Here is a 12,607-nt window from a genome sequence, read left to right as displayed (position 1 = left end):
TGTTACTTCCCCTGAGTTGATCCTAATGAGAAATTACTTCAAAACACATTTGAGGACCAGCTGCACCAAGTGAAGTCACCAGAGGAGGGGAATAGTCCCCTCCCAATACATCATACTCCAAAGCTACACAGCAGCTCCTTCCCCTACTGAAATCAAGGGGAATGCTGCCATTTATATGAATGCAGCCCTGGGTCACAGCCTCTTGCAGTCATGTTGAGCAAGTATCCCACTCAATATTGTTTTTCTCAATAGTTCACAACTCCCTACCCAGTCAGAGGGGCAATGAGAGAGATACAAACATTACCCATCCCCCAGGCCTGAGCAGCCAGCTTTCTGCAGCTGCTTCTCTTGCAGTGCGTTCATCTATGGAATGATCATAGAATCAAAGAATACCAGGTTGGAAGGGACCTCAAAGATCACCTGGTTCAACCTTTCCCGGCAAAAACACGTTCTAAACAAGATGGCCCAGCACCCTGTCCAGCCAAATCATAAAAGTGTCCAATGTTGGGGAATCCACCACTTCCCTGGGGAGGTTATTCCAATGGCTAATTATTCTCTTATGACTGTGAAAAATTTTCCTCTCGTGTCCAACTGGAATCTCACCAGGAGTAACTTGTACCCGTTACCCCTCATGTTTTCCATGTAACTCCTTGTAAAAAGGGAGTCTCCATCTTCTTTGTAGCTACTCTTTAAATACTGGAACATGGTGATAAGGTCTTCCCTAAGCCTTCTTTTCTCAAGGCTGAACAAACCCAGTTCTCTCAGCCTTTCCTCATATGGCAGGCTTCCCAGTCCTTTGGTCATCTTTGTGGCCCTTCTCTGGACCCTCTCCAGCCTGTCCACATCTTTTTTGTACAGCAGGGACCAAAACTGAACACAGTATTCCAGGTGTGGCCCAACAAGTGCTGAGTAGAGTGGGATAATGACTTCTTTATCTCTGCTGGAGACGCCCTTGTTGATGCAACCCAGCATCCTGTTGGCTTTCTTTGCCGCAGCAGCACACTGTTCGCTCATATTGAGCTTGTTGTTCAGCAGGACCCCCAGGTCCCTTTCCACAGAGCTGCTCCCCAGCCAGGTAGATCCCAGCCTGTGCTGCGCTCCTGGATTATGTTTTCTCAGGTGCAAGACCTTACATTTGTCTTTGTTGAACTTCATAAGGTTCTTATTAGCCCGCTCTTCCAGCCTATCCAGGTCTTCCTGCAGGGTGGCTCTCCCTTCCGAAGCATCCACTTCCCCACTCAATTTGGTATCATTGGCAAACTTCATCAGGGTACGCTTGATCCCATCATCCAGATCACTTATGAAGATATTAAACAGCATTGGGCCCAGTATCAATCCCTGGGGGACCCCACTTGTGACAGGTTGCCAGTTCAAAAAGGAGGTATTTACCACCACCCTCTGCGTGCGGTCGTCAGCCAGTTCCCCACCCACCGCACAGACCACTTGTCTAGACCATAACGCACCCGTTTCTCTAGGAGGAGGCTGTGGGAAACTGTATTGAAAGCCTTGGAGAAATCTGGGTAGACCATGTCCACCGCTCACCCCACATCAACCGAGCCGGTTACTTTGTCGTAGAAGGCGATCAGGTTTGTCAAGCACGATTTGCCCTTGGTGAATCTGTGCTGGCTTTTCCCAATCACGTGCTTCATCCGACTTGTGGTAGCCCCCAGGAGGATTCGTTCCATAACTTTCCCAGGGACTGAAGAAAGACTGATGGGCCTGTAATTCCCTGGATCCTCCTTTAAGCCCTTCTTGTAGGTGGGGGTGACATTAGCCTTCTTCCAGTCTTCTGGGATGCCCCCCAGTCTCCACAACTTCTCAAAGATTATGGAGAGCAGCCTCACAATGACATCAGCCAGCTCTCTCAACACTCTTGGGTGGATATTGTCAGGGCCCATTGATTTGTAGGGGTCAAGCTGCTGTAACAGTTCACATACCAACTCTTCCTTCACTGATGGTGGGTCTGTGTTTGCATCACCCTGGATTTTTGTTCCCAAGGCCTGGGGCCCAACAGTGCTGGTAAAGACAGAGGTGAAGAAAGTGTTGAGAACCTCTGCCTTTTCAGTGTTGTTGGCGAGTAATTCACATCTCCCGTTTAACAGTGGGCCAGTGATGTAAGCATTCAACTGCCAGCCACTGCCGGAGGAGTCAGATGTTGGCTGACACTACGCAGGGAAAGAAGAGTGGAAATGCAGGACCATGGTTGCCAAGATTTAGAGAAGGTCACTACTCAACTCACAACGAGATTGCTACTGCCACTACCCTGCAGACAGCTGAACCACATCACAGCAAGCATGCAGCATCTGTTATTGGAAATGCTGAGGTTAAACCTCTCTGTCCTCCTGAGAAAATTCCTTCTGAACATCCACCTAAATCCCTCAGAGTATGGTGCTCCCAGATAGTGGTAGGACAGACTAAAGGATTCATTTTGTTGGGAGCCAGCCCATAAGTCTACTGCATAGTTTGGTCAAAAGCATGAGGAAGAACAACAGTCACCTCCTGCGCCCAAGAATACCCTGGAAAACAGTGGTCAGTTTTTAACTGTTTGAGACAAAACCTCTAAAGCTTTGTGCTGTAGGATTCCTCATTACAAGTCAGGATTAGCCTGAATCCTCTCTGTTACTGCACCTAAGTGAATCAGCTAGGCTTGGAAGAGCACTGAAGAAGCCCAGAGAAAAGCCATGCCGCAAGCTTGCAGAGCCCCCTCGCCACTTGCTCTGCCCAGGGCTCAAAGGTGAAGACTCTGAATACAAGGGATCACCACTTAGATAAATCACTGCTCCCAGTACAAATTTAAAAGTTATTACTTCTATTTGCTATGATGCCCCAATTTGCCCACCTGCAAAACTATCACAAGCAATAGAATGGGTCATTAACATTGCAAAGTCATATTCAAATCCTTAGGTAAGCGGACTGTGCAATTTGCTGTGAATAGCTCAGCAATCCTGCTTTTGTTCCCCAATCTTCTAATTGGGTGTGTGTATTTACACCTTACACATAGGGAATAGGGTAGATACTGTGGGAGCATGACTTAATAGAAGATAACACCACCAAAAAATGAAGATTAATCACTGGTGAAAAGTGTAAAGCATGACACAGAACATAATTCCATGTTCTGAAGGACTGGTCTGGTACCTCAAAAAAAAAACCCCAACAAGCACACAACTAATGCTTAAAACCTATTCAGTGTCCAAATCACAACCTTGAGTCTTCACACTGTGTAAAAGCAAGAGTTACACTTAGGCTACCTCAGCCTTTTTGGAGGGTAGGACTTTTTTAAAATAGTGTCTAAAGCACAGGAGTTATGGCTCCTGATCAAGCACAGCAATTCAAGAAGAAGATAAAACAACATTTCTGTGTGTGAATGGTGAATTACACATTTCACCTAAGCAAGTAAAAATAGCCTCACAAGGTGCACTACATTGAAGACCAGGCTCTCAACTTCTGAATTCCCTCAATAAAAATTACACTATAAATAGCCTTCCACCTTTCCTGCCGTTCATGGAAATCTCTCTCTGTTCCCTTTGTTGTCTCACACTTCTGCTCTCTGTTGCACCAGGGAATATTTAGAGCAATCTTTTGTAAACGGCATGTGTTTCTGCGCCTGTTCCAGCACTGGCCACAGCACTGTGCAGCTGTGTTCATGAAGTTTTTGGATGTCAGTTGACACCAGGGCTGCCCGGGAGGGAGCAGCTGTGTATGTAGGTGGGCAAGGAACAAGGGGGGGGACAGGGAGATGGGAAACTTACCAACTTTGCTGCCTGCAAATGTCACGATCCCGACTGCGGCTCCCTGTGTCCAGGCTGTTCAACAAGTTTTCCTCTCCTGCCAGCTGGCCGAGATGAGGGGGACTGTTTTGCTGGACATTTTGCTTTCTTCCCTAGTACCATCACCAGCAATAAATTACATTTCTTACCTGGTGAAACAAACTGCTTAGTAATTTCTGCTCCGCCTCTAAGGTCCGGGATCTGCTACTTAAATATTTGCTTCATGTTTCCAACATCCCACTGAAAAGATCCTTCGTTATTACTGGAGAAACTGTAACTGAGCGCACTGGGATTATTTTTAATACTTCATGTGACTTCAGAAAGCAATTTTTTTCATAGTGCATGCTTAAATGGCACTCGAGCCTCTTCCTTCAGTTTTAGTAGTTTAAGGCAGGAACGTTTTCAGAGGTGCCAGCTGGGCTACACCCATGCAAAAAAGCAGCAACAACACTCAGAAATGTGAATTGTAAGGATCATCACTAATGTAAATTTAGCTGTCCAGCATATCCCTTGTATTTTATGACATATGTTTAATAACATGATCACATATATATTAAAGAATGAGGTATGAAGGAAGACAGCTAAGCAGCGTAGGTACTCACAGAATACTACTGAGGGAAATCTTTAAATACTGCTTAAGGACTTTAGTGTGACAAGAACACTTTGGGTTCTTTGTTAAAAGCTCCTAGAAAATGTAGGGATGTCCAGATTTGGGTCTGCCCTCCATCTTATCAGCAAGTCTCTCATTGTCAATAAAATAATCTCTATTGAAGGTAAAGCTGTCAGCTTGGCCCTCAAAATTACTAAAAGCAGCATTACAATGATAGGCATTACTAGATGTTCCTATGAGAAGCTGAACTGTTCTTTTGACCACTCTGCTGGATAAAACTGTGCTATACACATTCCATGGGTAGGTGAAAAGTCAGTCACATGCACAACCATAACTGCAAACTAATGGACATGTCAAGAGGGAGATGAGATTACAATCACAGAAAATGAGAATCAGGCACAAAAATTATTTCCTATGAGATACAGCTGCAGCATCTGGTTTTGCATATTCTAACACAGGAATAAATCTTCCTGAGTGCTTTCCTCCATTTCCTTCCAACTTCACTGCAGTCCAAATCCAATTCAGCTGATACGTAAGAGATGAGCCTTTCTCCGCATGTTTGTGCATTTAGGGTTTGAGTTGGTTATATTCATGCAGCCCACAGGGATGTCCAAATAACTGAATAGGACATGCCGATGTCTTCTCATGGAAGCTTCTGTCAGCTGTACCATGTGAAGGGCTCTCAGCTGCACAACCATTTAACTTGCCCAATTACATTTTTGGCTGCTGTTCTGCCTTGCAGCTTAGAGAAACCCTCTCCAGGACCTAGGTCACAAGAAGGAATTGCCAAAATATACTACTTTTCAAAGAGCTTACTCATAAGGGGAACAGGAGACATGAGAAATGTTATAGCAGGTCTGGAAGAAAACATCAGAAAAAAATTATTGTGCTGTTGTAATCCATAAGGACGACATCTTTTCTATCTTTCTCTTATATCTTGTTTGTTATATTTGAAATACACAAGTTCATAAAGACAAATTCATATGCAAATTGCACTTCAGACATTAACTCACTTTCAGTTTTGATGCTGGGAAAGTATGGTGTCTGTGTGATGCATCTCTCTTCTTTACATAAGCAAACACCAGCTGTTATTTCCTTGGTTTAAAAAAAAGGAGTAAACAAAAAATTATTAATGAAATGGGGAATTCAGAAAGTTAGATGTGGATTCAAAACTTATTACATCAACTCTGAGTCAAGGAGAGCACATGAGACAAGACAGATACTCCAGCATATTCTCTGTCGTAGTAACTTAGCACTTTATTTACATGCACCATTAACATCTTGTCTGACATAACCAAATATGGACTTTGGTATCTCATGTGCTTAAGCAAAATCAAGTTATATATATGCTGAGAAGTGGCCATATGCTTGTTCCACCTGTGTCCCCCTCTGCATCACAGTGAAATGCTGGTGACAGCACTGTCTTGGTTTCAAATCCAGAGAGGAAAACAGAAAATAAGCAGAGGTTCTGAAGATGAACATGGTTTTGAGGTTTGACCATGAAAAATAACCCTCTAGGTGAGCCAGAAAAGCCCATTACTTGCTCTTACATGGAAAACAAAACTTCTCAAACTCTTTGCCTTTGGGAGACACAGACAGCACATCCTGCAAGTCACAGGGTTTGTTTCCCAGCAATTTTTCCGACAGCTCAGTGACATGTACCACCAGGGTGGTACAGTTCATCTGCAATACCACAGTTATGAATCCGACTCCTTAAAGCTGTTCCCTCCTTGGTCATCAGTTCAAACACAACCCTGGTCTGAAATGATTGAAACTTACAATAGCCTGACACTTGCAAAGCAGCTCAAATGAAAAGAGATGGTGGTTTCACTCCTGCTGCTACTAGAGAAGCATCACCTAAAAATGACTGTAATCAGTAGCACCTCTGACACTCAGCTCAGTAAAAGAGGCCAAGGGCAGGGCACATGTGGAAGATGAACTCTTTGACCTGTGATTTCTTCTTGTTCTGGACAGAAAGACTTACAGAAAAAGAGACATACTGAATCCTTGTTCTCTTAAAACTTCTGGGTATTCTTTCTGTTACCTCTCAACTCTCAGACACACTTGGCAATACTACCATTTCTGCTGGGCTATGCTAAATTAGACACTGATAACCACTGTTTTGCTGAGAGGGTGAAAACGCATTGCCTCAAAAGTGCTTTGTCTTTTTATATCATCTGTGGGACCTTCAAAGGTCCTACAGAACACTGTGACTTACAGCTAATTTATAAAATATTAATAATACACAACTCACACATATGGACCCTGGTAGTGTTCCTAAATTACAGCATCGATGCCAGAAGAGACATGTCTTATCCTGTGTAACTTTGTCAGGAGATCAAACACTGTTCCTTTCCCATTAGGGCATGGAATAATGCAAGCTTGTATTTATTCCAAAGCTTCCAGGAGAGGAGAGCAGCGATGGGGCAAGAATTAGCTGTGCAGCACCATTTCCAAACTCAAACACAGACACATCAGCTGCAACTTGACAGCTGGAATCGGTAGGTTATTCCAAAAACATGGACTCAACAGCAAGATGGAAGGTAAAGCTAAATTTCTGTAGTTTGCATTGCTCTAACTTTGAGAAAAGGTCAAGAGAAAACACAGTAAGAAGGCAGAAATCTCACATCTGTCCACAAAAGGGCTTTTGTGCAGTTTACAAGCAGAGACAGAAGAACGGTAGTGAATGCTCATTTTCCATATCCCTCATAGGTAAATCCTAAAATAATAAAGGTCTACTGGGTATTAACTACTGTCTTCCAGGGACTAAGACAAGAGAACAGTTATTCCTATGGCTAATACTAATAAAATACATTTGAGAAAGGACTTATATAAACACAAACAGATTATTCCTCTAGGCTGCAGCAAGCAGATAAATATTTTTATCCCCTTTCCACAGATAGCAAAATTAATGTAGTGAGGCAACAGTAAAATATCTAAAACAGACCCGAGAGAGGCAGCTCTAGGAACAGAAATGTAATGCATTCATTCCCTAGGCTCTGCCACTACTCACTCCACCACTGCTGCTCCGTCACTAACTAGGCTAAAAATAATAAATTACACATTTGCTTTGCCTAGGGTACAGATGCCCTCAGCAGACACACTCCTGTTCTGCAGTGAACATGGGGTATAGCCATGATTTTCTTTCCAATTTAGCTTGCTCAGCTGCAGTATGGGGTGGGCATGCCTGAGGAATCCCAGAATTTACCACTCCAAAGAGCCTCCTACCTGAATAGCCCATTTTTTGCTGGCTGTTGGAGAAGAGCTGTCACACTCACTGCACAACTTAGGCTGGGGTTAAACCACGACAGACCTTTTTGGTGCCCAGTGTGGGTCTCAAAAAGTTCGAGATAATGACAGGTTTGACTGGAATGTGCTAGATCAAATTTATAGCTGTTATTGCTGTTTCACTCTTAATTGACAGGCTTCTGTGTTTGCTATAGGGCTTGCTTGCCTCACTGTATATTAGAGTCTAGTACTTGTTAGTGGCTGCTTTCTGCTTTCACTGCTTGCTGTACTGCTTATCATCTTACTCTGCTGTGCCTGGGAACATTTTGGTAACAGCAATGGCGATGCGCCTGGGCTGGCAGATGGCCAGGGCATTGCTGCTGTTTCTGTGCTGCTGTACTGGACAGGCTGGAACTCCAGTGTGAACTCGAGTCAAAGGGACTGTGACCTGTGGATAAGTCCACGTGGGAGCAGGACACCCTGAAGGGTCTGTGGTCCTGAGTAAATCCACACCAGAGCAGGTACACCTCAAAGCATCTGTGGCTGTGGTTATGGTATCTGTGCTGCAGCAGGTATACCTCTGAGGGGTTGTGGCCCAAGGGTAAGTCCACACTGGAGAAGGTACACCGTGAACCATCTGTGGCTGTGGATGAGTCCATGCTGCAGCAGGTACACCTTAAAGCATCAGTGGTTGTGCATGAGGTCATGCTGGAGCACCTCAAAGCGTGTGGCCATGGATAAGGCCACGACAGAGCAGGTACTCCCCTAGAGGGACTGCAGCCATGGGTAAGGCCATGTTGGAGCAGGTTTACTTCTGAAGGGACTGTGGCTGTGGGTAAGACCACGCTGGAACAGGTATATCTCTGAAGGCATTGTGGCCCATGGAGAAGGCCACGCTGGAACAGGTGCACCTCAAAGCGAGTGTGGCTGTGGATCAGTCTATGCTGCAGCAGGTATACTCCTGAAGAGACTGTGGCTCATAGATAAGGCTCCACTTGGAGCAGGTACACTCTTAAGGGACTGCAGTCTATGGATAAGTCCAAGTCAGAGCAGGGGCAAAGGGAGGAGTTCATTGCAATGTTAAACCCTATGGTCTGGTCCAAAGGCACCAGGGGTGGAAATTGTAATGCATATACCTTTAAATTGTTGTAACCCATGATTTGAGTTGTAATGTTATAGGAATTACTAAAGCAGGAACCACCCAAACCAAATGGAGGACAAGCCTTACAAGAAACAGTGCAAGTGCAGCAGCAGCCTGACCTGAGCTGGCTTTGGTGCCCAGTAACTCCATGCTACACACCACCTCTCCTGTTCTGAGTGACCATCTTAACAGACGGAGCCCAAAAGTCATGGACTAAATGAACTCAGTGGACATTTTGTGGATATTTTATGGGCGTTTTATGGACATTTTACAGGGGTGGTCCATAGACTAAGGGAATAATATCTGTGTATTGCATCAAAGGATGGGAAAGGGGGTGGTGGGTAATGAGGATGTATTGGATAGTGTGGGACCTGAGCATGACACAAATGGTATGGAATAAGGGGTGGAGAATGTGCTGGTTTTGGCTGGGATAGAGTTAATTTTCTTCATAGTACCTTGTATGGGGCTATGGTTTGGATTTGTGCTGAAAACAGTGTTGATAATGCCATGATGTTTTTGTTACTGCTGAGCAGTGCTTACACAGAGCCAAGGTTTTTCTGCTTCTCACACCACCCCACCAGCAAGTAGGCTGGGGGTGCACAAGAAGTTGGGAGGGAACACAGCTGGGACAGCTGACCCCAACTGACCAAAGGGATATTCCAGACCATATGATGTCATGCTCAGCATATAAAGCTGGGGGAAGAAGGAGGAAGGGGAGGACGTTCGGAGTGATGGCATTTGTCTTCCCAAGTAACCGTTAGGCATGATGGAGCCCTGCTTTCCTGGAGATGGCTGAACACCTGCCTGTTGATGGGAAGTGGCAAATGAATTCCTTGTTTTGCTTTGCTTGCACGCACAGCTTTTGCTTTACCTATTAAACTGTCTTTATCTCAGCCCACGAGTTTCCTCACTTTCACTCTTCCAATTCTCTTCCCCATCCCACTGTGAGGGAGGTGAGCGAGCGGCTGTGTGGTCCTTAGTTGTCAGCTGGGGTTAAACCACAACAAGCAGCTACTCAAAAACCCCTAATTGCTTGGTCAGTCCAGGCTAGAGAAGAAAGACATTACAAGTATCTTCCAAAGGGCAGGATCAAAACATCCTGAGAGCAGAGCCCTGTCAGAAAACATCTAGGCTTGTTGCCAGCACTCCATGAAGGATCTATTTTACACACAAACAGAGGCTTGGGGATAGATTCACAGCTCCAATGATATTTATGGGCTTTTTACTTTGGCAGGGCTCATCAGAGCCCTCCATCGCACTCTGCTTCCCTGACCTGTGCAGCAGGTTCACTGCAACCCTGACGCCTGTGGACATGAACACAAGAGGCAGTTTTGCTTCCTCCTTTGGGAAATAAGAAAGTGACTTTTTATACTGTAATCAGCCCTGAACAAATCCAATATACTTCCAAGCTTAGCATGGTCTTACACTGTTTGGATAACCTTTTCCTATACTTCCCTTCCTTCACTTTTCCAAGAAAATAAAGCACAATTTCTTTTCCCTTTCAACCCAAACATGTAATCCTTACGGAGTGCCAAGAAGCTGAAACACCCTGAAGGCTGCTATATCCTATCTGCATCTGTGTCTATTACAAGCATGTTGGGAACTTTGAGGAACGAAGCAAAACCAAACACAACTCTGTGTTAAGGAGGATCATTCTCCCCATATCTCACACGCGCACACACACACACACACACACAATCCACAAGTACAAGCACCCACAAAGCCTTGGCTGAAGTATTCTATACATATCTATATTCTACACACTATCACACCAGGAGATATAACTGTTTAATAACATTTGGAAACAGCCACTACTATTTACTGAAGGATAGATAACAAAAACTTTTCCAACCAGTGCAGTTGTACTGTGAGTAGCAACCTTCAGGCACAGTATAATGCACAGGGTATGTTAAGTCCTGTAAAAATCCTTTAAATAATTTCAACTGGACTAAGAGTACTTCAAAAGCATACATGAATTTCTCATTAATACTGCAAATGGAGCATGTTCCAAACTGCAGATGTGCATTCGCTATCAGAAGCATAAATTTCCCTTATTTGGTGTATCCTTCTCTACCCCTTTCCTTGGCTTTGCACCTACATCTGGTAGCACATGACTTCTTCATTTGATGCTCATATTGCTTCCTTTTTAAAGCCTATCCAGAGACAAAAATGTGTACACAGGCATGGTATTACAGCCAGACTAACAGCACTTAAAAAACCCCAGTGTCCTTCCATGGACTAGATGAGCTACAGTCTGGCATCACGACAGTTTACAAACACACCTGTCTTAGTTGACATCCTTCCTCCAGACAAACTGAAACAGCTCCACAAATTCCTGCAGCTACAGTGATTACACAAAAACTGAGACAAAAACCAGTGCAAGTCATGGGCATTTGCTAGGAAGCTTGCTACCTCTTGGATAAAAGGTGGCCTAGCTGGTCAAAGACAACCTAGTTCCTAGTTCTTGTATTTTGAAGAAACTGGATACATAAAACCGAAAGTAAAATCTACTATTTTTACCAAGTGCCATTAGCAGGGAAGAGAGCCTGAAGCTGTTTTCCTGCACTCTACCCAGACTACTAGATTTTATCCATAGCCTCCCATACAGTCCTTCAGACCTTTTCAGACATTTAAATCTCTTCAAGTCCTGACAAATCCTCTCCTTTACATTCCTGCAACATTTGAGACACCATCCTGCAGCTGAAAAGGCAGGAAGCAGGCAGCATTTTGCAACAGCACCTTTTAGCATCAGCTCATATATTGCAGAAGAAAGAAGGTAATCTCACTCAGAGACAAGAGTGCTGGCAGACCAGTACCAGCTCCCAAAAGGCTTCATCTGTTCACCAGCTACTTCAGCTCAGTATAAGGGGGAGCCCAATTCAAGTAATACACCAGCCACAATGCACTTGCTACTTCAGCAGAAACAGACTGTTGCATGAAAAAGTTGGATCAGCACATTTGAAAACTTAAATAAAATTGATTCTGGATTAAAATTATCAATTGATTTCCCTCTTGGCCCTCCTGGGAATTGAAACTGTCTACACAATTAAACTGTATAAAGATTTTCTCTGAACCTATAAAAGCCTTTTATTTATAGCTGCATCTCTAAACAGCCTGCTCTAATCTATTACAAATTGAAGGGATGACAAATACTAAAGCATAAGCTGAATACACTCAGCACGTTATGCATTTAAAGCACTGCAAAATTTTACTTATCAATTTCCATCTGAATTAAGAGCAATCTTCTCCTGAGCTATTTTGTACAAACCCAGCAACATGCTGCTAGCAGGGAATAAATAGATGAACAATGTGGTTTTTTATAAATCTCCATTTCACAGCTGTTCTGGCCTGTCTGAAACCCTCACCGATAGTGGCTGTACCAGTGTGGCACAGCAACAGCCGCACAGGTGGCTCCTGCACAGCCTCCCATACTATACTGCCAGTTAAATTGCAGTCTCTTGTTGGCAGTAGCTCCCCAGCATCAGACTTTGCCTCCTCCACCAGCCACACCGTTCATCCACCCTGAGGGAATGGAAGCAGCCGGCCAAGACACAGCATCAACAACGTGGCATTAGTTAAAGCACATTTTAAATGTTTCTTAAATTGTGGCCCATGCTGACTATCTGTTGACTGAGGTTTAGTTAGGGTAAATAATTTTTGTATACCTTGTACTACCTGAAATCTACAGTAGCAGTTATGGCTAGCACTAGGTAGTGATGCATTAGTAAAACAAGACCTAATAGCAAAACCAAAATTGTAAAAGAAAAATTATGCAGCTCGGAAATGAGATGCTGCAATATACATCTTGTTACAAATACAGCCTGACACTTTGGCTTAGTAACCCCAGTGCTCTAGGGTCGA

The 12,607-nt window shown here is 44.1% G+C and overlaps 1 protein-coding gene and 1 long non-coding RNA gene across 7 annotated transcripts in view; both read right to left on the bottom strand.

Annotated features, from left to right (window-relative positions):
* The window catches only part of ARHGAP24 (Rho GTPase activating protein 24), a 285,721-nt gene that overhangs the window by 88,105 nt on the left and 185,009 nt on the right, over positions 1 to 12,607 (bottom strand). The window lies entirely within an intron of this gene.
* Positions 1,413 to 6,967, bottom strand: LOC115339792. The gene is made up of 3 exons (XR_003922837.1): positions 6,957 to 6,967; positions 3,976 to 3,986; positions 1,413 to 1,516 (listed from the first exon to the last, which is right to left on the bottom strand). It is a non-coding gene; the product is annotated as an uncharacterized LOC115339792 (long non-coding RNA).

This window comes from Aquila chrysaetos, chromosome 1, assembly GCF_900496995.4.
Source record: "Aquila chrysaetos chrysaetos chromosome 1, bAquChr1.4, whole genome shotgun sequence".
Taxonomy (NCBI): Eukaryota; Metazoa; Chordata; class Aves; order Accipitriformes; family Accipitridae; genus Aquila; species Aquila chrysaetos.
Note: the sequence above shows the minus strand (reverse complement) of the source record. Positions and strands in the feature narration are given on the sequence as shown.